Source organism: Dermacentor albipictus, chromosome 4 (genome assembly GCF_038994185.2).
Source record: "Dermacentor albipictus isolate Rhodes 1998 colony chromosome 4, USDA_Dalb.pri_finalv2, whole genome shotgun sequence".
Classification (NCBI taxonomy): Eukaryota; Metazoa; Arthropoda; class Arachnida; order Ixodida; family Ixodidae; genus Dermacentor; species Dermacentor albipictus.
Window position 1 is genome coordinate 101,925,459 of NC_091824.1, and position 23,030 is coordinate 101,948,488.

Here is a 23,030-nt window from a genome sequence, read left to right on the forward strand (position 1 = left end):
CGTGACCTGGAGAGCAGCAGCGGTACATAGCTAGAATTTTATGTTGAAAAAAAATTGAATATCTGTTGCAGCTGTTAAAACAATGTTAACGTGATAACCCCTACGCTATCGTGGAGTACAATTTCTTTGAGAACCGCCGATAACGTTACTAATGACTGAAACTCGATCATTTACCTCCTCAATAATGATTTCAGAGGCATTTTGTAATCACAGAATGGTGAAACATAACTTTTCTGCAGAAATTACCTGCTTTGCTCAGGTTTCGAGGCATTAATTACTCATGGGCGAAGTGACCTCGTCAGGCCTGTTCGTCTTTAGTCCCTGCTTCCTCTTTCATAAAAAAATTAAATTAACTTGACAGTTAAATATAGCAAATGAAATGCACTGATGTACGAAAAATGCTTTATCAAATTTATTTCTTATCTTCCTCTGAGTTTCCTTTATAGCCCATCCGCCACAGATTAAGTATGATAACATCAATTTTGTGAACACTTTTACTGCATAAATATAGAACGCCATTCTTATCACGAAAAGGCCGGCATTTTGTGCGTCCTCACTGCAATGCGGTGCGACTGGTAGAACAAAAAAAGCAGTAATACGGTAGAACACAGAATCGTTATAAAAAGCGTTCAGTCAAATGCTCGTTTATTCATTGTTTTATATTTTCTTTTTTTTGCTTTTATTTAGGGTTGGGGTTGGCGTGATGACAAATCAGCTGCCCTCCAAAGAAGTACTTACTATCGCCGCTTGGCAGCACGTAAATATTCGTGTTGTTTGGCACTCCTACTAGCAACAAAATAAACGAGAATTTTAGCTTTGAGTTTCCCTTGGCATGTGAATGCCAACTTACGCCAGATACTTACGCCAGAATGCCAGATACTTACGGAACACCATCAGGCTCTCTGTACAAAGTTGAAAGATTCAGTTAACAAGGATGTACTTAGCGTCGCGCTTCGTATCACCTTGTCGGTCACGATCCCCTAACTGCATGTTCGTCCTGTGGTGTTAATTTCCCTTCACTTTCCCCAATAAAGGCAGTATTTACGGAAGATCGACATGAAGGCTACTGCGCTGTGGCCTTATGCAGGAGCCGTGAAAAATTAAAGCTGAGTAAAGAGGAGCGTAATTACAGAAAGCGTAGTGGCGCCTCCGCTTCGCCTCTATATGGTGAACGTATCAGATGGAATGCAGATGTGCCGGTGATTTGACTTTTACTCGGCCCTCACATGATAGTACGATATGGATTTTTCTTAAACTAATAGATTTTGCAGGCCGTGCTTAAAGAGAGGTTGCTTGCTTTCCTCAAATATCTCGTCATATTTTCGTCACTGGCGTAGTACGGGAGGAAAAAAGCTGTGAGAACTGATTGGATTGGTACTTTCCCGCCTCTGATATGCTGTTGGTTGCTTAGGAGAAATGTGACAAAACAAAAAACGATTCCGAGACCCAGTCAAAGAAGCAGCAACTCAAGTACACAACGAATACAAACCATAACATTTGGTCCAAAGGCTGGGACAAAAATTGTGCAAAAATAAAGGATATAACAGAACATAATCACACGTTTCGCTCAGTAAAAGAACATATGTCCAACGTCTTTACAACTAACACCTCTACTACGAAATGGCCTCTATATGATTATGTCCTGCTCGCATTGCTCTCTTTTGTAACGGCGTGGTCCCGCAGTCCACGCCAACATGCCCCAGTCCTGGCCAGCTGCGGCCAAGAGCGCCCAACTACGTCTTGCCCGAGCCACCGCTCGCACATTGCTCGTCCTCTTCCTCCAGCAATGACTCTCATCTAGATCACGGTGGTAGTCCCATACTGCCCCTTCCACTGCAAAGGCGATGATGGCGCTAACCAGCGCTGGCTTTCAGGCATGGTGCGGCGCTCCCGCCGGTGGACAAAACCTTGCATACTACTGCGCTGAACGCGGATGGTGAAGTAGGCCACCAGGATGCACACCTCCCGAAAATGCGTTATTGCACCCTCCATATTGTCAAGGTCTTGCAGGAGCCCGAAGGCCCTAAACCACGCCCGGACGCACATTTGGTCCGGTCTTGCTCCCCAGCCTCGTTCCGACGAGTGCCCGCAGCAGGGCGCCGGAAGGTGCGGCCGCCCACTTACGGCCATGCCACCGCGCAGACATCGGCGCCAAGCGTCACAGGCGCGCAGGTAACACGGGGGAAAAGATAGCAGGTTATGGTGATCGTTGCTCGGATGGGACCACTACCATTCGCTACTGGCGCTGAGTTCCCGCAACCTCAACGGACACCGCTCACTACGCAACCTCCATAGGCATATCTTGTGGTGGCAGACAATAGCGTAGCCGGCGCACTCTCACGCGAGTTCCAAAGCGGGCCGCCATTAGGGGCGCACGGGATCTGAAAAAATTTCATTATACTTGTTTCAATCAATCAATCAATCAATCAATCAATCAATCAATCAATCAATCAATCAATCAATCAATCAATCAATCAAACAAACAAACAAACAAACAAATCTTTATTTCCAGGGGGTCCCTTAGGCGAAAAGTGGTAATGACACCACTTGAAAATGCCTAAAGGCCCAACACTTCTCTTTAGGTTCTCCTACGCCGTCTAACTTAATCAGGCTCTCCTGAAATACGCTTTGTAGAGTTGTGTTTGCTTCACTATAGGAAATGTGATCGTATTATATTTTTTTTTCTGTAAGCAATTGTGCACGCCGTAATTAAATCTAAACAGTCTGTCGCATGTCGCAATTGGCATTCTCTACGCTAACTGATGTCCGACGATAAAGGAGATGGAAGCCAATGACAACCGAGCCTCAAATTGAAGCACACTGGCTTCCATCATATTGTTGTTTTTACTTTGTACCAGGCTTTTCAGGAGTGCACTTTTCCAATAGAACGTTTTTTTTTTCAGGCAACAAAATGACAAGAAAATTGATAACTATGTAAGAAGAGCTCTTTATTCTCTTACTTCGTATATTTTTATATCCAATGACGTTACGCACAGGAGCACGGACGTTTCGTTGAAGAGCAAGAAAGAAGCCCTGACAAAAAATAAAGGAACAAAAACAAACACGGCAAAACATAGAAAGAAAGTAAGCAAGAAAGAGCCGCAAGAAAAAAACGTTTCTTCGTCGTTGACTTGTAATTGCATATTAGAAAGACGAAGGGACAATCGTTATAATAGTGGCAGAAAATAAATGTTGCCAAAGCATTTAAGCTATAAATATTCAAAATATTCGTGCTCGGGAATATAAAGCAATAAATTATAGCCTTGTAAAATTCGCAGAAGAGCTTCTCTCACTCACTGTTATTTGAAATTAGTCAAGCTCTGAGGAAGCATTGTCTACGTTTTACTTTTGTGGAATGAGAGAAAAATGAAATGGACATAACCAAACCGATTCATTCTTCTATTTGCACATTTTTTTCTTCCGTACAATGTAAAACGTTTTCTAGAGTGAAGAATATTTCAGGATTTCAGTTTTGAAATGCAATGTTTGAGCAGTTGAAAACAAAATCCAAATGAGATTGCACAATGAGAGACGATTTCAAAACTTTTTTTTTGACACCGTTGTTCTAAAAGGCATGACATTTGAGCAAAATGTGTTGCGAAACTAAAACTGAACTTTCGAGTACCCTTTTTGGTCTTAAGAAATGTATGTCCATGAGGACTTCTACCTTGCAAGATGACTTGTCATTTCCTCCCAGTTTCTGAGAGATACAAACAGTCTCGTATATATATTTTGTATCTGTGTATTGTTTTGACACCAATCTGCGGCTGTATGCCAAAAATAGCAAGCATTACGTGCCATTGCTATTCAGTCATGTTGCCATTGTCAGCATTTGTGCTTTCCGTTGTTAGCGATGGTTTCGCGAACTTTGAAAGCCTCAGCCAGACTTTGCCAGGCTGCTCTTACACTCTGAAATTGCCATTTTTTCTGTTGCAGCTTGTGACAATAGTTTCACGCACATGGCATTGAAAGAGAAAGGCGTCGCCTCCGCTTGAGCCCTAATTACTCTACAGAAGAAACGAAGCACTCGTTTATTCAGTGACGTGTAGATGTTGGTGAGTAGGTGGTGTAATGCATTTCATTGTCTGATGTCAAGTAAAGGAAATGAGCAAATAGAATGAGCTGAAAAAAGGTGTTTGCTACATCGTTATAGGAAAAATAGCGCGACAGAAAAAAAAAATTCCCTGAAATTGCAGCCTAAGGTGTCGAAGCAACTTTTAAAAAGGCATTAAAATGGCATGAAATCAGAGTGTTATACACATGACATGTGCTGTTTACGGGATCCAGCGAATCATGAGAGGTTGCCTGAAACTATCACATCTTCTAAATAGTGAAGCGAATTTAATCAGAGACATATATATCTCTAATGGCTAAGCTTACACTTATCTTCCATTAAAATAACTTCGTACGCTCATGTAGATGAGTGCAGTTTCGCTTCAGGCACCACTACTTGCAGCAGTCAAGCGTTGTTCGGGCTTCGGCTGCGTCGGAAGCTCGGCATCTCGCGATGCAGTGAATGAGCCTGGAAAGCCCCGACAAAAACACTTGCTAAGAAGGCGTTACTTGTGACTTAAAAAACGTTGCCTGAAAACTGGAATTTGTATTTTGAAGCGCATGGTCGTAACATCGCAGGAGGCTGAGGTGTTGTTTAACGCAAAATAGCAGATGAATGCTACTGTTGCCAGCGGACTTTTTTGTTGCAATTACAAGATTTTACCGGTTACTTGTACGATTAGTTCGCTTGGATGGCGCGCGTAGAGGCTTGGCATGCCATGCGCTAGTTGGCTACTAACTCAGCAAAACTAATTTTCGCCCTATTGAATGAATCAGAAGTCTGGTAGAAAGCTTGTTGTAGAATTCAACACAATTCACTATACAAATAGCAGCTAATGGTGTGCTGATGCTCACACATCGATTAAAATTCTACTCAGTTCCTCTAACTCTTCAAATGGCATAGTGGTCCTTCAACGGCGCTTTTAGCAAGCGTAGATATATACAGAAAGTTTTCACAACTATTCGTAGAACACTGGTTCAAAACAAAAATTCAAGCCAGCAGAAGTGAAGGTCGATGCAGCCAAACTGTGCCAATCATCGGGTCTGCCCAAGCTAACATCCTCTGTGAGGACTTCAAAGGGCCTAACTTTGACTGTGTTCTTCTCGGCAAAAACACATAAGGTGGAAACCCCTTTTCGTGTCATTGTGTTGGAGTGGGGAACCTGGCAGCGACTCCTAAGTTCTTTCCAGCAAAAATCCCTGGGAAATCTGGAAGTGGGCGACCCTTTCTTCATCCGGAAGCCGCATGAAGTTATTACTTTCTTGCATAGTGAGTGCCCACTAGACTGCCGCACTTTTTCCGTTGAAGTCAAATACTTATACTATTCGTTACGAAGTAACCTGATTTTAGAGGAAGTCAGTGATTGCATCGATAAGTACGGTGTAGTTAAGTTTCCTTTAGAACGAGCGTCGCCAGCTTCATGGAAATGCTCACTTACTACCTAAAATCCACATTCATTTGTCATGACAATAAGGTTTTAATTCAAAGGCAGGGAGTGTTTATAGGTTCTTGTCTGGCACCCATACTTAGCGACATTTTGTTGGCACGCTATGACAGGGGCTTACTCGCTCGCCAACAGCTGACGACCGTAAGAATATTTCGCTTTGTAGCCGACATTTTAGTATTTTATCCAGTTGACCCTTGTGAAACGGAGTTAACCTCCAATACAATTATTTACGCCTTCAGTGCGATTTTGAAGAATTTGACATTAACAACGGAAGGACCCACTAATGACTGTTTAAGGTTTTTAGACATTGAGATTGTTTTTAAACCCCATCACGTGTGCTGGAGCTACTCGCCTCGCTCAAAGCAAGGGCTTCTCCCGTTTTCGTCTGCTCATTCCAAGCTCTTAAAATGAGGCATCGCTAAGGCATGTTTGCGAGCTGCTCTGAAGCGCTCGTGCGAGAACTCTGTTGAACAGAGCTTTTCAGCGCGTCAACCGACTAATATCAGCAGGGTACCCAACCAGCATTTTTTGCTGTGTTGCTAGTGACCATGTAAAAGAGTCAACGAAAGCCGGAAAACAAACTTTGCAGTCACCGCCTTCGAGACCTAGGCTTGCCGCCATTCCTTATGTACACAGTGTCTCCCATAACATTATGAAAATTGCGGCCAAGGCAGGACCGAGGGTGGTGTGCAATGCCTCTAATAATCTAAGCGGGTTGTGCAAAATAGTCAATAGGGAGGATACTGTCGCACGCGAAAGCTGCTATAAAAATCATGTTCGCGGCTTTATTAACTCTACAACGTACGTCATCTATAAAATCTCGCTTGATTGCAAACGTTGCTATTTCGGACAAAGGGGGAAGTGCATTGATGATCACCTGTGCGAACATGCCGCTTCACAAAAAGTAAAGCCGTACAGTCATCTAGCTGCGCGCTGTAAGACGTGTGGTTGCACCCCGATGTTTAAGAAGTGCGAAATAATCGGCACATATAGTGAAAAGCGTGTGCGGGAAATCTTTGAAGCATTTTGCATATTCAAAAGTGGCGACGCGTGCGTCAGCTCTGCATCCCTCATGCTCTCAACAAAAGAAATTGATTTTCTTCGTGGCTGACACTTATCCTTCTTATACCTCTTTTTATATTCTTTTATGCCACCTTCATGATCTATTTATATGCTGCTTCCGCAAATAAAGCATTTGGTTGCTAGTCAGTGCTCTGTCCTGTTTACTCGCTCGTCCTGTGTTGCGCTGTTCCTGTTTCTATTCCTTCGCTGAACATTGGTGGGTGAATTTTTTTAAAAGTTCAATGGCAATCTAGCGGTAAACACGAAAGAGATGCGTTACCATTACGTCACATCACTTTCAAGCCCTGAACCCATGATTTCAACCGAGTTAACCACATTGCAATGTGTTGTTCAGTAGCTCACACGACACATGTCCTGCCTCTTCGAGGATTGAAGTGCAGCGTTCTGCTCCAGATGGTGGTCCGGAGTAGACAATCGTCGATTAGGCTATATATAATGTGTGTGTATATAGCCTCACTGAGGATGCTCTACCATATATATATATATTCTTTTGCCTCTATCAAATATAGTATGGCTCAAACAACTGAAGACTTCTACTACGCCAAGTTCGGAGTGGATGGACCGAGAAATGTTGTGGTTACATGAAATTTGTTCACTCTAGTCTATTCAAGGAAAGAAACGTCTTGAAAAAGTACAACACAACAGCAGCAAGAATAATCTGAGTAAACGGTCCCGAACGGTGAAGCACAGTTTCTTTGATGTGAATTCAATAAGTGTCCAAGTCGGCCGAATAGCACATAGTTTGCAGTTTTCTTCCACAGTGCAACCTTCTACGTACGCATGCAGCTTTTTTTGCTTTTCTCTTCGTTATTCTTTTTCTCTCTCGTGCCTATTCGTAGGTCGTAGCGTTTGTATAAATGTGTAAGCTTAATTTCACTGCAATTAAAGAAAATATAGGGGACGAGGATTGAATGGTTATTATTCGCCTCTTGTACTTTTCCTTTTCTTGCTTTGTTGGTCCGTCTTTGGTGCTCTCAGCAATTGTTGCACAATTTGTCCGCGGAGTGCATTGGCGATGGATAACTGCCAGCCTCTGCCAGATGAAGTCTTGATATATTTCGATTGATTCTCTTGACGGCTGAAAGGGGTGACTTTGCACCACCTGTCCTCGTAGAAATTATTTATGCCCCCTAATTCTAATTTAAACCTTATGTTCATAAAGAATGGGAGAAAGGGCCAAGTGAAAGTGAAAGTGATTCAACTTGAGAAAAATTTCGGTCCTTATTTAAGGAAAACAAGGACGAAAATTCAACGTTAATCACAATACACGTTAAAACACTGCAAAATAAGAATAACGCATACATTTAAGCATACCCCGTGTCTATACAATATACAGAAGGATACAGAAACATGTATGCACAAACTGATACATAAAACGGGCAAATGAATTCTATGCAGCAAATACAATTACCAAAAATACATAAACATTTCTGTAGGCTCTTTATAACGCTGTTTTACCATAATATTACAACAAAATTGCGCAAGTCTGACTTCATGATATTAGTAATGTCTACACTTTCTTGATAAAAAGTTCAGCAGAACTGGAAATGTATCGTGAGGTGCCCTGGTTTTGCACTGTCAAAGAAAGCAACAGCTACAAAGCTATTCTCCATCCTTTTTATGCACTATAGACAGTATGTAACAGTAAATCGTTGATATTGAGATTACATTGAATTGAATAAGACATTCTGTTGTTGCTGTTTTATAACCTCCACCAGCTATGTCCCGAATAACCTTTTTTTGACGTACTTCCCACTGATTCAGAATAAATGACATACTTTTAGCCTACAGAGAAAGGGTAAACTTTTATTGATGGCAGCAATTACGAGGGCTGACGCAGCCGCCCTCCGCCTAACGTACGGCCGAGATCCCCTGGGTCTCAGCGGCTGCTTCGGCTAGCTGGATGGCCCAGACCTGTTCTCGCTGGTCTAAGTTTAGCAGCTGGGCCTCCGACTGCCAGCTGTATTTAATTTTGCGGCCCTAGAAAGGAGGCGCCTTCGAACATGCCCACAGACTATGTGTCAGACCACCCTACCCTTACATAATTTACATTGATCCTTATATTGCGCTGGATAGAATCTGTTGCAGGCCATCGGGTTAGGATACATGTTTGTTTGCAGGGTGTGCTAGGCTACCGCATGTTTCTCGGCTAGCTCTGGATAAGCTGTTGGGTACCGGACCCTATCCAACCGATAGTAATCGGTGATTTCTTTGTAGCTGGCCATGCGGTCACCTCTCGTTCCCGGCAGGGCTGGCTCACTTGCTCGGTGAGTAAGCCCTCGAGCTACGTTGCAAGCCGCCTCGTTGCAGGGGAGAGAGGAGTGCACGGGATTTGGATCGTCCCGTGATGATGGTCGCTGTTGTTATTTAGGATTTTTAGCTCCTTTAGAGAGACGCGCCCTTTTGCGAAAATATGAACTGCGATCTTTGAGTCGCTTATGATAATTATAGCTATGGTGGGGTGAACCGCTAATGCTATTGCTGATTTCCACGCAACTTCGGGGTTGTCTGTTTCCCAGTTTCACTCACTAGGGGTTCTCCGTCCGCATCTACTGCTACGACGGCCACCTCTTTCCGTTCTCTATATTCCGCGGCCTCTATGTAGACCACGCCCTCCACGTCATGGTATTTGCACTCAATGTGGTGCATCCTTGCCTCTCGTCGATGCTTCTGGTGCTCCGGGTGCATACCGCAAGTTGTCTAACATGTGTCCTATGATAAACAGAAAACTTGAACAGGGTGGCAAAGAAAGAAAAGATGACTGCGGCGCCAAACATGTGTCGCCTTTAGTGCCTTGCAACACCGGCATAGTTTATCAGATTCCACTCGAGTGCGGCAAAGCTTACATTGGACAGAGCGACAGGGGCATTAACATTAAACTAAAAGAACACAAACATTCACTAAACAACCCTAATGCATCACATTTGGGTTCATATTGTTTCAATTGTGGTGGTAAACCTTTTTTTGAAGACACAAAAATTCTTTCTCGACATACATGCCAAACCACACGGCAAATTATCGAAGCATTCCACATCAACAGATTAGGAGGCACTTGCGTTAGCCATGCTTTGTTGCCTCAGTTAGATTGCGATTTCAGTACATTCGCATTACGTGTACTAATCTGAACTAATCTTCTTTTGTTTCCTTCTTTGACTTCCATACCTCCTGATATGTTTAACTGATGTTTTTTACCTTGTCATGTTCTTATGCTGCGGTTTTTGCAATCACCTATATAAATATGTTCTTCGTTTTAATAAAAATTTAGTTGAGACGTAGCGCTCATCCTGTCTGCTCCTTTCTGTGTCCGTGTTCACTTCGCGCTACAAGTCAAGATCATGTTGCTGTACCAACACACCCAACTGTCTAATCTTTTGCATATTCTTTGGCAGCGGAGGACTTGTAAAGTTCCTCCTCGTCTCTAATGGAATGCTGAGTGTCGTGCCGTGTTCTGCTTCGTAGTGAATGTTTCGTTTTCACAGAATGTGCCGCCCCGTGGGGATCTGTGTGAGTCTTTCGCATTAGGCGGTGGCGTGCGCCTCGATTAGTGCATCAAGCATGTTATGTAGCCCCAACTCTAAGAGTATGTCGTTGGTTGTTGTGACTGGGATGCCAATTGCCTATTTTAACGCGCGTTTGGTGATGCATACCATCCTGTTTTTTTTGTCTGCCACGCCAAAGGTTAGGTACATTGCCACATAGACGACGCGGCTGATGACGAAGGCCAGCACTAAACGAATTAGGCATCCCTCATGCCGTAGGGCCTATTGGCAATTCGTTTCATTAGTCTTAGCGTTTGCTGTGCGCTGTTCTAGTGCATTGAAGGTACCGAGGTTACTGCCTTCCACATGCTACTGGAGTCCTAAGACTTTGATCTGATCTATGATATGTATGTGATATGTATGTATGTATGTGTATGATATATGTTCGGTGTTCCTCCGTACTGTTTCCTGGTCGTAGGGTATACCAGAAGGAGTTCGGAATTTTCCGAGGAGATACTGAGCCTCCCTTTCGTCCGCGTAGCATTCGACGGCCTCCGTGGCCTGCTGGAGGGTTTCCTCGCTTTGGCTTTTGCTGCCGCCTGTCACCCACAACGCTGTGTCGTCGGCGTACAGGCTGTGGTTGAGGACGTGGATCTTGCTGAGGATTTTGGGCAGACCAAGCATGGCCACGTTGAAGAGAAAGGGCTACAATTCCGAGCCCTGCGCGTTCCCCTACTACCCACTCCTATGTCGCCCGACTTAACCTCTGCTATCGTGATATGGGCTGTGCGGTTCGAGAGAAAGTCTCGGATGTAGTTGTAGGCCTTGCAACCTACCCCCGCAGGTCCCGGGGGTTCTCTAAGACCGCCTTGTTCATAATATTATCGGAGGAATTGGTGACGTCCAGTCCTAAGATGGCTTTTGGTCCCGCTCTTCTGCCTCGCGCGTCGAGGATTTCATGTTTGATTTGGAGTAGGAGGCCCTGCGTGGACAGTTTCTGTCTGAACCCAATCATGGTGAGTAGACACAACCTGCATAAGAAACATGTATTTTAAGTAGGACCCAAACGACTCTTTAAATGTTCAATTTATTTTTGGGTGAGGGTGACGAATACATATTATCCACCAAAAGTTTTTGAGATCTGCCTAACTACAGAATTGATATGAATGGTCCAGGGCACTTGTTTATAATATTATTCAAATAATGTTTTTATTGAATCTACAACCTCAACAGTTGAATTATCAAGATAGTGCGCCAGTACCGTACAGAACGGTTTTTGTAAATATAGCATTTCTTTAGTTTCGGTGACATTATTCTAGAATGAATTCGAGTTACTCGTGGTACTTCAAACTTCGAGGCACTTATTTACACCTAACTGAAGAGTTTACAAACATTAATTACAAAAGTAATTATTTATGTCATGTGCATAAAATATGTGTACCTTCGCTCGCTACTGATTCCACTATAGGTTAGACATAACGTATGATCCACCGACGAATCAACAACAGATGTCCGAGGATCAAACCTTGAGACACTTCCGCGTTATGGTACGAAATAATGACACGTTAAATTGTTACCTATGCGTACGTGTGGGCTTTGGAACATTGTGCAGAAAGACAAGAGTCATTGTGGCGTACCTGTGATTTGACTAAATCTAATTTTTTAACAACGTGACATATAGATAAGCCGATCAACTGTTTTTGATTTAGTGCTTTAGAATAATTTATTTTCATTAAGAACAGAAAGCGTGCGACAGTACTGGCAGTGGCAAGATAACCAGTTGTCCGTGGGACTATAGGTTGGCGTTATTGTACTTATCGATTGATTTAAAGAGCAGGTTGCAACATAGGGCACATTCTTGTTTTAGGCAGGCTTAGGAACGACCACGCGACTGCATGTGTGTGCACATTATAGAAAAACAAGTCTGAAGAACACAATCGAAGGCACTCTTTTCTCCTTCTTCATAAGTTGGTGCTTCGGTGGCAAGGAAGCCACAAAATTTTCTTATTTGGAAATTCGGCTTCTTACGTTACAAAAAATATATAGATTTAATACGCACTCTTGTTGTTTACCTTGCTGGTTCCTTCACATCTGCTGCATACCATTTCGCCACGTCAGTAGACTTTGTCAGCCCACAGCCTCGTGCCGGTGGCATATGTCCACGACACTTGCGTCCAGTAATGCGGTTAGAAAATCTCGGCGTGAGAGTTATTTATTGCTCCATCTATCGTCCTTCCTCCGCCACATATTTTACTTCATTTGTTGTTCACATCGTATTGGTACTATGATGACACGAGGGTAGGTGACTTTGTAATTAGACACCTATGGCTTTAGGCTTATAGTAATACATCTCTTTAATTTACTTTAAAAATACATGTTATATTATCGGGTTAGCGTTAGCGGGCCTTAATTTTTTTGCATTTTTTTTTGGGGGGGGGGCGGCATCGTAGGCTTTTACATACACATCAAAGACGTCAGCACTTGGACGAAGGCTGTATGCGTTATTGTGGCCAAGTTCGCCCTCAAAACACAATGGGAGTTTCCAGAATTTTGCTGCTGACAAATTCAACAGCCGAATGGTTGCGAGGAACAGAGAATTTGTTGGCAGATGTCGGGATCACTAGCAGGCTCCACACAAAGCCATGTGTCATATGGCCGTTATCACTAAACGAAGAAACCGTCTGTCACATCTATGGGCAGCATTGTCTCTTCTGGTAAGCGCAGCAAGATTTGTGATCTCAAAGAATCCCAGTGCGCAGCTCGCGCTGTGCATACTAGATGGATTGCTACTGCTCCGCAAGGTACTATTTACAGATGAACTCGAAGGCTTGGCGATAACATGAATTTCTCGGTCGTTTAATTGAAGAGGTACGAAACAAGAGAAGGCGGAGAGGTCAACCAGATGAACGTCTGGTCCTGTTACCCTGCACGGGTGAAATAGATCAGGCTTTAAAATAAATAATGAGAAGGCGAAGGCAAAAGGCGAGAAATCAACCATAACTAAGGGTTCAATCGTGCGAAAGTTATACAACTGACCGATGTCAATTCCCAAATATTTCTTAGGTCTAAGTGGGTAGCGCTCGCAGTGTTATACAGGAACACGGGGCACTCATTGTTGGCATAGCTAACAAACACAAGCGCCATGCACGACGATGGTGTACGCGAGCTGAGCTTTCTACAGCCGTCATGAACATCGCAGCCAGTTACAATAACATCGCGCATTATGATTCCCAAAGAAGTCAGGGCATAAGCGAAAAAGAAGAATAGGAAACACAATACTTCCATCAAAAGTTGAAAGTTTCTTGCCTCACTTTATTTTCGCTCACCATATAAAACACAAAAGCACAGTAATTCCTACGAGAGAACTAGACATAAAGCTTTTCTGAAATAACTGGTCTTCAGTGTTCAAATGTCCATGTCATACAGCTGCGTTGAAAGAAGTAGAAGTATATAAATTGAAAGCACGGTGGACCACCCTCACTGCTGACTCCGACAACGGTCTTCAATTCTTCGTCTTTCGAAGGGGCCGAGGCAGAAGTCAGACGCACGGTATCCAAAAAGACACAGACCCGAGTTTACAAACGTTTCCAACGTTCCGTACGCGTGGCATCTCAGAAGCGAACCACCGATCCATTTCTTCTCGAAGCAAGAGCACGTGGTCTTTCGGATGCAGGCACCTCCAACAGCGCTACGAAGAGACGGCGAACACACGTGGCCAACGGACGTCTTGCGGGTTCCTGCTTCATACTGAGCGTGCGGGCGCGCAGTGCCTGGCAAGCCACCACCACGACGCGATGGTGGTGGAGAGCAAGAGTTTGAACCTCGAATCGATGCGCGAACCGCCACCGCCGCGCGACTAGCGGCCCTAGTTTGTGTCTTGCCGCCAGGGGCACGATGTTCGAAACCATGCTTCCCTCGAAGAAAAGGACGACAGCCATGCCGGTGAGTCCCGCGCAATAGAAACGGGGACGCGGCGTGGAAGCCAGTGCAACGCTTGCAAGAATGAAAACAAGAAAGCGAAAACAAGCTTCACTATACAATCTAAATTTAAAGACACTGAAACCGATCGCTGGCACTGCATTGCGCGTACTAAGGCTCGTAATTTTCGCTTTGCACTAATTGAAAACTCACACGGCTGTAGGAGAACAATATGCTTTGCGGCAGCCGCTCATTAAAGTATCCGCAGTGCTTTGTAGAATCGTAGCATATTTTAATGCTTAGGAGCATTAGGAGTGTCAGTATATAGAGAATATTGTGCTAAATGCACAGGGTGTCCCACATAACCTTAGCCAAACTTTAAAGAAAAATGTGCGAATGCCACATAGCTGTACAAAACAAAGCTAATGTTGTTTACCTTTGGTCGGAGATATCCAAATTATTTTTTTCACTCCGCCTAATTAGAAATTAGTCCTAATTAATTATTCACAATCACAAGGATTATAATTAGATTAGAGCTGCCAGTGAGGACAGCGTAGAGTGACACGAGAAACTCCCGATACAGCTTTCTGTTGCTCAATACGTGCTACATAAAAGTGCTTTTCCAAGCGTGAAAGGAGCCCGCAAATGCATGCAAAATTGCCGCGCGATTGGCCGCTCGAGGTACTTTGCGTGTATTCGCGGGCTTCTTTCACGCTCGTAAAAACACTTTTATGTAGTACGTATTGAGGAACAGAAAGGTGTATCGGAAGTTTTCCATGCTGCTCTGTAACTTTCTCACCGACACTTTTAAAGTCATTTTAGTATTTGAGAAGTTGATTAAATAATTGGGCCTAGATATGTAATCAAGTAGAATTAAAAATATAATCTTAGTAGCTATAAAGTATCTATATAACATTACCTTGGTTCTGCCCAGCTGCGTGGCATTCGCATATATTTAAAGTTTCGCTAAAGTTACGAGGGACATGTGTGACGCGTGTCGAGTGAGCGCTTGAACAACGCTTCACAATGGGATGAATGCGGTTTAAATCTTCCAAGTGAGGCATCAAACAGGAGCGACGTAACGCCTAACGCCATTCTTCCACGTTTAGTGCTAAATAGCCACTAACTCGGTCTTTATTTTACCTCTTTCACTTTCTTCTTATGACTGATGTCTTCATCTTCTTCATCATTTCTTTGTGGACCGTTGTTTGCGCCGCAACCACTGCTTTCGCCGGCTCTTTATATTAGTCTTCTTAGTAATCGCCCATTTGATATCAGTGCAATATTTTAGACAACATTGCTGTATTAGTTCTACGGTGACATTCTATTTCTGCGCAGAGAACGTAAGCACCAGCTGCATTCTCATAAAAAAGTATCGCCTTTGAGGCGTACAAGATATGGCGAGAATAGCCACGATCACGCGAGTACGTTCTTCTTTTTAGTATTGCTGACAACATACAAGGAAAAAAAATAGAAGAACGGGGGGAGGCAAGAGCATGGACTAATAGGATCTCACATAGGAAACCATGTGCGGAAAGCGCAAGTGCCTGTCGGTCTGCAGATACGGGTTATTGTATGTAACGCACGCTCCCGGTTGAGAAGATCACGCTTGCAACCAAGCGCCCTAATGATGAACGCATAACGACTTTCTCGTGGTCTCGTGCTTTCTTTGTTCTTGTTCCTTTTTTTAGTGATGCATGTCTTCATCCCGATCTAATCTCGACGTCGAAGCAAGTACAATAGGAGTATAGGAATACATGCGGCGGGTATTAACACTTGTGCGTGTACGTGCGCTTGCAGTGATGTTGCGGCTATATTTATGAATGCCGCAAAATGGCAGGTATTAAAGTAAAAAAGAATAGGGAAAGGTCACATAAATAAAAGGAAAGGAGGGAATCGTTGAATTGAATTCAGGGGTTTTACGTGCCAAAACCACGATTTGAATATGAAGCACGCTGTAGTGGGGGACTTCGGATTAATTTTGACCACTCGAGGGCCTTTAAATGCACGCGGCAGAGGTGGTTTTGCATTTCGCCCCCATGGAAACGCGGAGGCCGCAGCCGCGATTTGATTCCGGGACTTCGTGCTTAGCACCGCGACACCAGAGCCGCTAAGCCACCGCGGTGGGTCAAGAGGGAAGAGGCTAATATTTCGCGTGGAATATGCTACAAAAGAACTCGTTGCACTATACGTGCGGCTCTCTGAATACATATTCTGCACATATAGGATGCCATTGAGCACATAATGGCTTAACACCAATAAATCCTGTGCTCCTGGGCCGCCTATTACCGTACCTTATCCTTTGACAGGAAATGGTAAGCTTTGACTCATAATCTATGATGATGATAGGTATAGACAAGCTTCTGCGTGGGAGACACCCACTGCGCGCTGATGTGCGTCCTGCAGGACCTTTAGTAAAGTTTCTCCAATCCAATAGACAAGCTTGCAACTGTAAAAAGATTAGCACCTATACTGCATCCCTTAAACATCTCAAACATTAATTGCATTATTAAAGAAATATTGCACAGCCACACAAAGGAGGCTGAATTTGTTTTCGATGAACGATTACGAGCCACAGCAGAAAGTTTACTTTGCTTTTAAAGCCAACTACATAGAAATTTACCTTGGCTGAAATTTGTTATAATTTAGTAGTACGTACCACTGAGCCAATCTCGGCAATGTCGCAGCACTGGTGATTCGTAATTGTACAATCTTTCTCTTGTAAGTATTGTTTAAACAGCACGTTGTCTGCTGCGCGTGCTGTCTGGTGCAGAAGGCCTAGTCAGGTGGCGTTTAGTGCCGCGTTTTGCCTTGGCACCAAGACAAGCCGTTCTTTAGCGTTGTTTTGTCATTAGAGAAAGAAAGAAAGAAAGAAAGAAGGAAGGAAAGGAGGAAAGAAAGAAAGGAAGAAACGCAAGGAAACGATGCGCGTACCAGCCGGGTGGTGTCGCTATAAGGTAAGTTCCAGCATGCCACACCCGAAATTGCTTCAGCGCGCCGCTAGCACCGGGTGCTCCGAGTGGCTGGCGTAGCCAGGCCTGGAGGAGGCGAGAGAGGTTCGTCGCGGTAGTCCTCGCTGGCCGCGGTGTCTAGACTACGCAGGAGCGTGGCCTCAGAGATTGCGTGGGTGCGCCGCTGCAATCTCCGAGGTCACGCCAAGGAACTGCGCGCTAACTCATGAGTCACTTCTGAGAAGTGGTAATGCCGGTGTTTTCTTTTTTTTTAAGTGAGTGTGGAAAACTGGTATTCTCGTTAGCATTTTGTGACGCTTCCATTCGTATTTCGAACGTCAAGTTTTCACCGGCGCTCCTCCATATTTTTATTATCTTAAACTAGGTGTTTCACGTGCTCCAAAATTTTGTGGCATTGAGCTTTTAAACAATATGCACATTTAATCTCTGCACTCAGTATGTAAAGTCTTCAGGAATACGAGTAGGTGTTTTAAGCGATGTAACCCGTGCTTCGTTTTTAAGCAACGATTACTCTTGGTAAGTGCAGTAAAATCTGGCATGCGAATCTATAAGGATTAATGCTTCCGTTCAACAGCTAAACTCACTGAACCCTAATCCGCCACATTTGTGTCTAGCCACTGTCGACTAGGGAAGGAGATTTGGGGATACCCATTTCCTTTTGCTCGATGGGGTCCCTAATAGCTTCCCTGTCGAGTTTTGACCTCAGCGAGATGTTTCTCAGAAACATCGCTGTACATTATTTGTATTAGAATTTCATGTTTTATTTAACTGTCGCCGCAACGCCATGATCACTTACGGCTCCACATGCTCAAGGGCTTATGGAAAGCCGAAGAACTCTTGCATTATAAAAATGAATTATTAAAGAAACCGACATTATTAATCTTATTATTAGTAATACTATTTATCATGTAAACATATAAAAACACCGTCAAAAGGAACGAAAAGCGGTCTAGCAGTTCTCTCCTCCAAAGACCACCACGTCCACCCTCTCACAGAGGATAGAAAAAAAAAGAGAAAGCAAATAAGAAGATAAAACACGTTTCCCTGTGTTTACCTGTCGAAGCTCTTCCCCATGAACGCGCTACCAATTAAAAGGTAAAGTTCGCATTGCCATAAATTGGAAAATAACAAAATTAAACATGGGTACTTTTAGAAAAATTTTTGTTCAACGAAGAAGAATGTTTAGCACGCAGTTGCCTTTGCGGTAGTCAATGCGAATATTGGCGTACTGGGCATTGCTACACGAAGAAAAATAGAAAGCTTAGGCGACACGGGCCTGGTCTCACGCTTGTGACAACATTTATACTATGTGTCCTTCATCTTGTTCCTCCCATTATGATCCCCCATTATGACCCTTTTTCTTCCCCTCTTCTCCTTCCCTTACGTAGAGTAGCAGGCCAGATGCTCCATTTTCCGGCCGACCTCTCTACATTTTCCAATCATTAAACTACTTCTTCTTCTTGGCCACCGCTACAGGAAGGTAATCAGATTACAGTTGGACGCTTCAGTAAAGCTAACATCTCGAACTCGAAATTTCATATTGTGGACCCATCGCTCCATCTTATTCTTCTTTGTTTCTTAACTTGCTAAGCTAGCTACGTTTGGTAGATATCGCTTGGGTATTTAGTTCTTTAAATATCAGCTTTGACATTTCATGACTATTTATTGCAGTTTTAAAGGCTTTGCAAAGATATAGCACCAATGTCGAAGATAAACGTTGTCTGCATCTGTGCATTCGGATTTCTCTTTATGTAATGTTCGTTGTCTAAGCCAGGTGGTATTTTGACGAAGTACGACAAAATGGTTATAACCGTAAAAGAAAACGCTACACAACCGCAAGCAGCCAACATAATCCTAGCATATAGACTGTGAAGCAAGGGAGCTTCCAGCAGCACAATGATCGAGAGGTAAATCTTAATGTTGCCGCCACTAACTTCAAACGCAACTAACGATTCTGTATAACGCTATAGTATATTATTATGGCAGGGCACTGCTTCTTTCTTCTTTAATGGAGGAAATAAAGATGTTCAAGAAGTACCGCTAAACAAATATAGGTATACGGAAGCATAGCCGCTGGAAGAAAACGAGACAGAGGCGACATAAACGCACAATTTATGGTGAGGTCAAGGCAACACGACCATGACAAGTGAATAATAAATCTGCCAAGCCTTTATTGTGGAAACAGTGAGCCCAAGGACATTTCTCTTATGCGGAAGTAGGTGCCCGTTCCGCCAGGAGAAGCCCCGAAAGATCGACGCGAAGGGACAGAGAAGGAACTTGGTCGTTGCCAAAGGAAGGGATGGATCTTAGAATAATGGGTCCACAGTGAATTGAGGTGACCTGTTTTGTAGCATCATCGTAGACGTTTCAAGGACTGCCATCGGTCGTTTTGCCGCTGTTTGAATGAGGAGATAAGGCTTCGCGCTTCATTCATCAGGGAGTATTGGAGCGCTGATGAGATGAAGGCAGCGCATCTTCAGAATTGCGTTCTGAGGTGTTTGTACACACTGCCTAAACGACAGGCAGTCAGTCACATGGTCTGCGTTGAAAGACCCTATTGTTTAGAGGCAATTATGTGTGCATCCACGTTTAACTGTTTGCTGTTCAGGAATTGTGAATTGAGGTTTAAAACTTCGGTATGTGTCCACCACACAGGTTCCCATTAGAAGACCGGGGTTCCCATTAGAAGACCCCTCGAAATTAAGCGGCATAACCCCCTCCCCCCCTCCCCTCCCACGCTACCGCTCCTCAACCATATTCCTAAAGCGCCGCCATATCAATCTTGAGTCTTCACAGCTATTCGACCATGAACACTGGACTGCTGTATACAGACGGTATTAGACAGTTTTAGTTTAGCGTTTACAAACAGACGTAAACGCCTTACGTGCGTAAAGAAATAGCCTTGTCATCACTGTACATGCTCTGAACGTTACCGTGTTTCTGGTGTTTACGTGCACCATGATAACGTACGTTATGTGGCGAGTTTAACGTCCGAATGCTAAGAAATAGCGTTGCAGAACATGGCGGCCCCCATGGCTCCCGCTTCAGCGTGAATTCTCGTGATGGCTGCGCTCTGACTCGCGTTGACCGCCACTAAATATTCAAATGAGCTTTCGCTTTCTCTAAACTCACCTGGAATGTTAGTGATGAGCCCATAGCACGTCCTATTTCTGAGATCATTCGGTGACTCCGGCGCCCGTAGGCCTAACGAGACGTGTCGGCATAGCAACAACAGGATGGTTGCGAATCGATTTTCTTGGCTTGTGTACGTTTGGCACGAGGCAACAGGCGGCGCTCTGTTTTATAACGTCTTCCTTACGTTTGCGTTCCCGCACGGTAAACTACATGTCTTGAATAGACGCGGACCGTAACGTCCCACAAAGGTTATTACGCTCAACGTACGTAAGGCGACAAACGATATTCTAAAACTGTTTGTTATGACCGAGGCGTCGAAGTGATCGAAGTGATCGCTCATCGGGTCGAGGGAAAGGCCACTGAACTGAGGACGTGAAACAGCTTGATATTCTCCCAGCTAAAATATGGCGGAATGTTCTTGCCTTTCTCATTATTTCGATGTTTGTTTCGATATCTCAAGCTGCTGTCGCTGGAAAGGCCCCATTGATATCTTTTCAACAATCTACGTTTCGCAGCCATACCTAAAAATTTCAAAATTTCAATCAAACCCTGCAATAACCTTCGAACTCATAAGCAATATGAATGTCACCCGTTACCTCGTCTGGTTTTTTTCCTTAATTGTACCGCACTTTTCGTGCAACATTGGCAACGGGAGAAAAGAGTCGCAAGAACTTGAAAAATTAGGCCATCTACTAAGGGAGAGAGCCGAGGCCACAGCAAAACAGGAAGAAAAAGGAAAAATTAACAAATTTAACCGTTCTTCATGAGAACATTTATGGACGAAAATTCTTTTATTTGAAATGGAAGTAGGGAAAACGCCGCGGAGAACAAAGTGGAGAATGGTTACCTGTAGTTTGATAGATGCTTCTACAGCTGTCATTCGAGGCCCGCCTGACGTAGCCACTTCTCTACTTATGTGGATTTTTTTTCTGACCTTCTGCGGGGGTATAGTATGTCTAGAACCGCAGTGTCTTGCGCTCTACGCGGTTGTACGGGACTGGCGCCTACGCCTCATTAAGCAACTTCCCAAATAACAATAGGAGTTGGTTTTCACCCCTAAACTGGTAAAGCAGTAAACGAGAGATAAAATAACTGTGATTATTCCACAAATATAACTTTCTGGATAATTCTACCAGATAATTAGAAAACAACACTACCAGATATCTTCATTTTACGGTTTCGTTTGTTTATCGTTCTTGGCTTTGTCCGTCCTGCGTTTCTTTCCTGCGCGAGTCAAATTGATGTGGTTCCTGATTTGCCAAGTAGAGGCGTACTTGCGATATACAACTTGTTTCATTTCTCTGTTGCAGGATTACGCACCTTTATAGCCAACGCTGGGAGTTATTAACTTTTGTACTAGTAAAAGTACACCCCCACCCCTCATTTGCATAGAAAAATTACCTTCGGGGTTGGGCGCCCCCTAAATAAAATCCTGAATACGTGCCTGGTGTCCACTAACGCACGTTGTAACCACCATGCGCTCGATTTATGCCTAAACGTTTTATGTGTTTCAATTTTGGTTTTGTGTAGTCGACGCTGGTGCTTCAAGGTGCAACAACGTTCGATTATTTGGCCTCGCTCCCACCAAGTGCTGCGGGGTGGTGGATTATGAAAATTCAAAGCACGTCATGCAGTGACAATAGGTAAGTGCTTTATTCAGCTGATTCTACAAATACACATGATTATTCGGTTGCCAAGTATGCATTTTAAAAACAAACTCTTTCGCTCATCTAGGCCAACCATGTCTTGAAATGAAGTTGATGCACTGACTCTACTTTTAAGGCGAAAAACCTTGAGTGGCTCGTTGCAATGGCTCATTCCTAAAGAACGTTGCGACGAGTCGAGTGATACAATAAATACACCGTCAGCAATGGCTCATACCCTGTAAGCAAGCAAAGATCCAATGGATTATACCTTCTTAAGGAAGAGGCGACAGGGGCTCAACCAAGTGAAGCGAACAGTGCGCATGCATTCATTAGGTCACCCATACAACACACAGAACAGCAAACGTTTCAATAAAGAACAAATTCAAAAGAAGCATCCGAACCATCACTAAATCAGTGCATACCCCCTTCGGAAGTACGCTTCGGCAGAAGATGCTCGCCAAGCGAGAAACAAGGCGCGACGTACGAATCGGTGGGAGCGAGGCGTTCGACCGCGAGTGCAGCTTTGTCCCGCTGAGAAAATGCAACGTAAAGTGGAATAGAAACGTTGTTGGTGCGAGTCTGACTCAGCTATACGAGCGCTCGAAGTCGCAGCTAAGCTTCGAAAACGAGCCGAAGAAGCCGAACTGCGAAAACAGCAATGCGACGATGCAAGACAGTAATGAAGAGAAGAAGCAGAAGCTCGCAGATAACGACTTGCCGCACCTTTACTTCACACTGTGGCGCGTTATGTCTTGCAAGAAGTCTGACCCCTCCAATAGTATAACATAATGCGTTATGAAATGTGCAGCGAGCTTTTGCCTTCACGTGCTGCCAGGGAGCACATGCTGCCGAACTTTGGTGCACTGTATTCACTGATTGTGTTTTATTCCGCCGGCCCCATTCTTGGCCTGTTTTGTGCAATGGGCCGAATTAACATTTAAATATATTTGTCATCACTCGAGCAAGCGCTGCCCAGACAACCCTTCTTTCGGTAGCCATTGCAGCGATTCCACTGGAGAAAAGCGAAAGGGAGGGATCTTCAATGCGTAACAAAATGCTTTGTGTATGAACAATGGGTCAGCAACAACAATAAAATATTTGTATTTTAGCCGGTCCAAGAAGAATAGAAGCAGTGGATGCTCTAATAGAAAAGCAAGACACCTGCAGCAAGCAGCAACAGGAGTGTAATCTGAGTGTATTGGTAATCAAAGCCTGCAGATCGAAATAAGAACACAGAGGAGACATACTGATAGCAATGGAATCTCAATACGAAAAGCAATACACGGAGAAATATAA

General features: G+C 43.9%; 1 long non-coding RNA gene across 3 annotated transcripts in view; it reads left to right on the forward strand.

The window, feature by feature from the left end:
- The window catches only part of LOC135904581 (uncharacterized), a 374,630-nt gene that overhangs the window by 162,765 nt on the left and 188,835 nt on the right, over window positions 1-23,030 (forward strand). Inside the window, exons 2-3 of one of the 3 annotated variants that reach the window (XR_011514298.1) lie at window positions 3,937-4,055; window positions 21,619-21,731. This is a non-coding gene — a long non-coding RNA (uncharacterized lncRNA). Of the gene's footprint in view, window positions 1-3,936; window positions 4,056-13,737; window positions 14,006-21,618; window positions 21,732-23,030 lie in introns of those variants that run through there. The other 2 variants (XR_011514300.1, XR_011514299.1) reach the window with 2 other exon arrangements.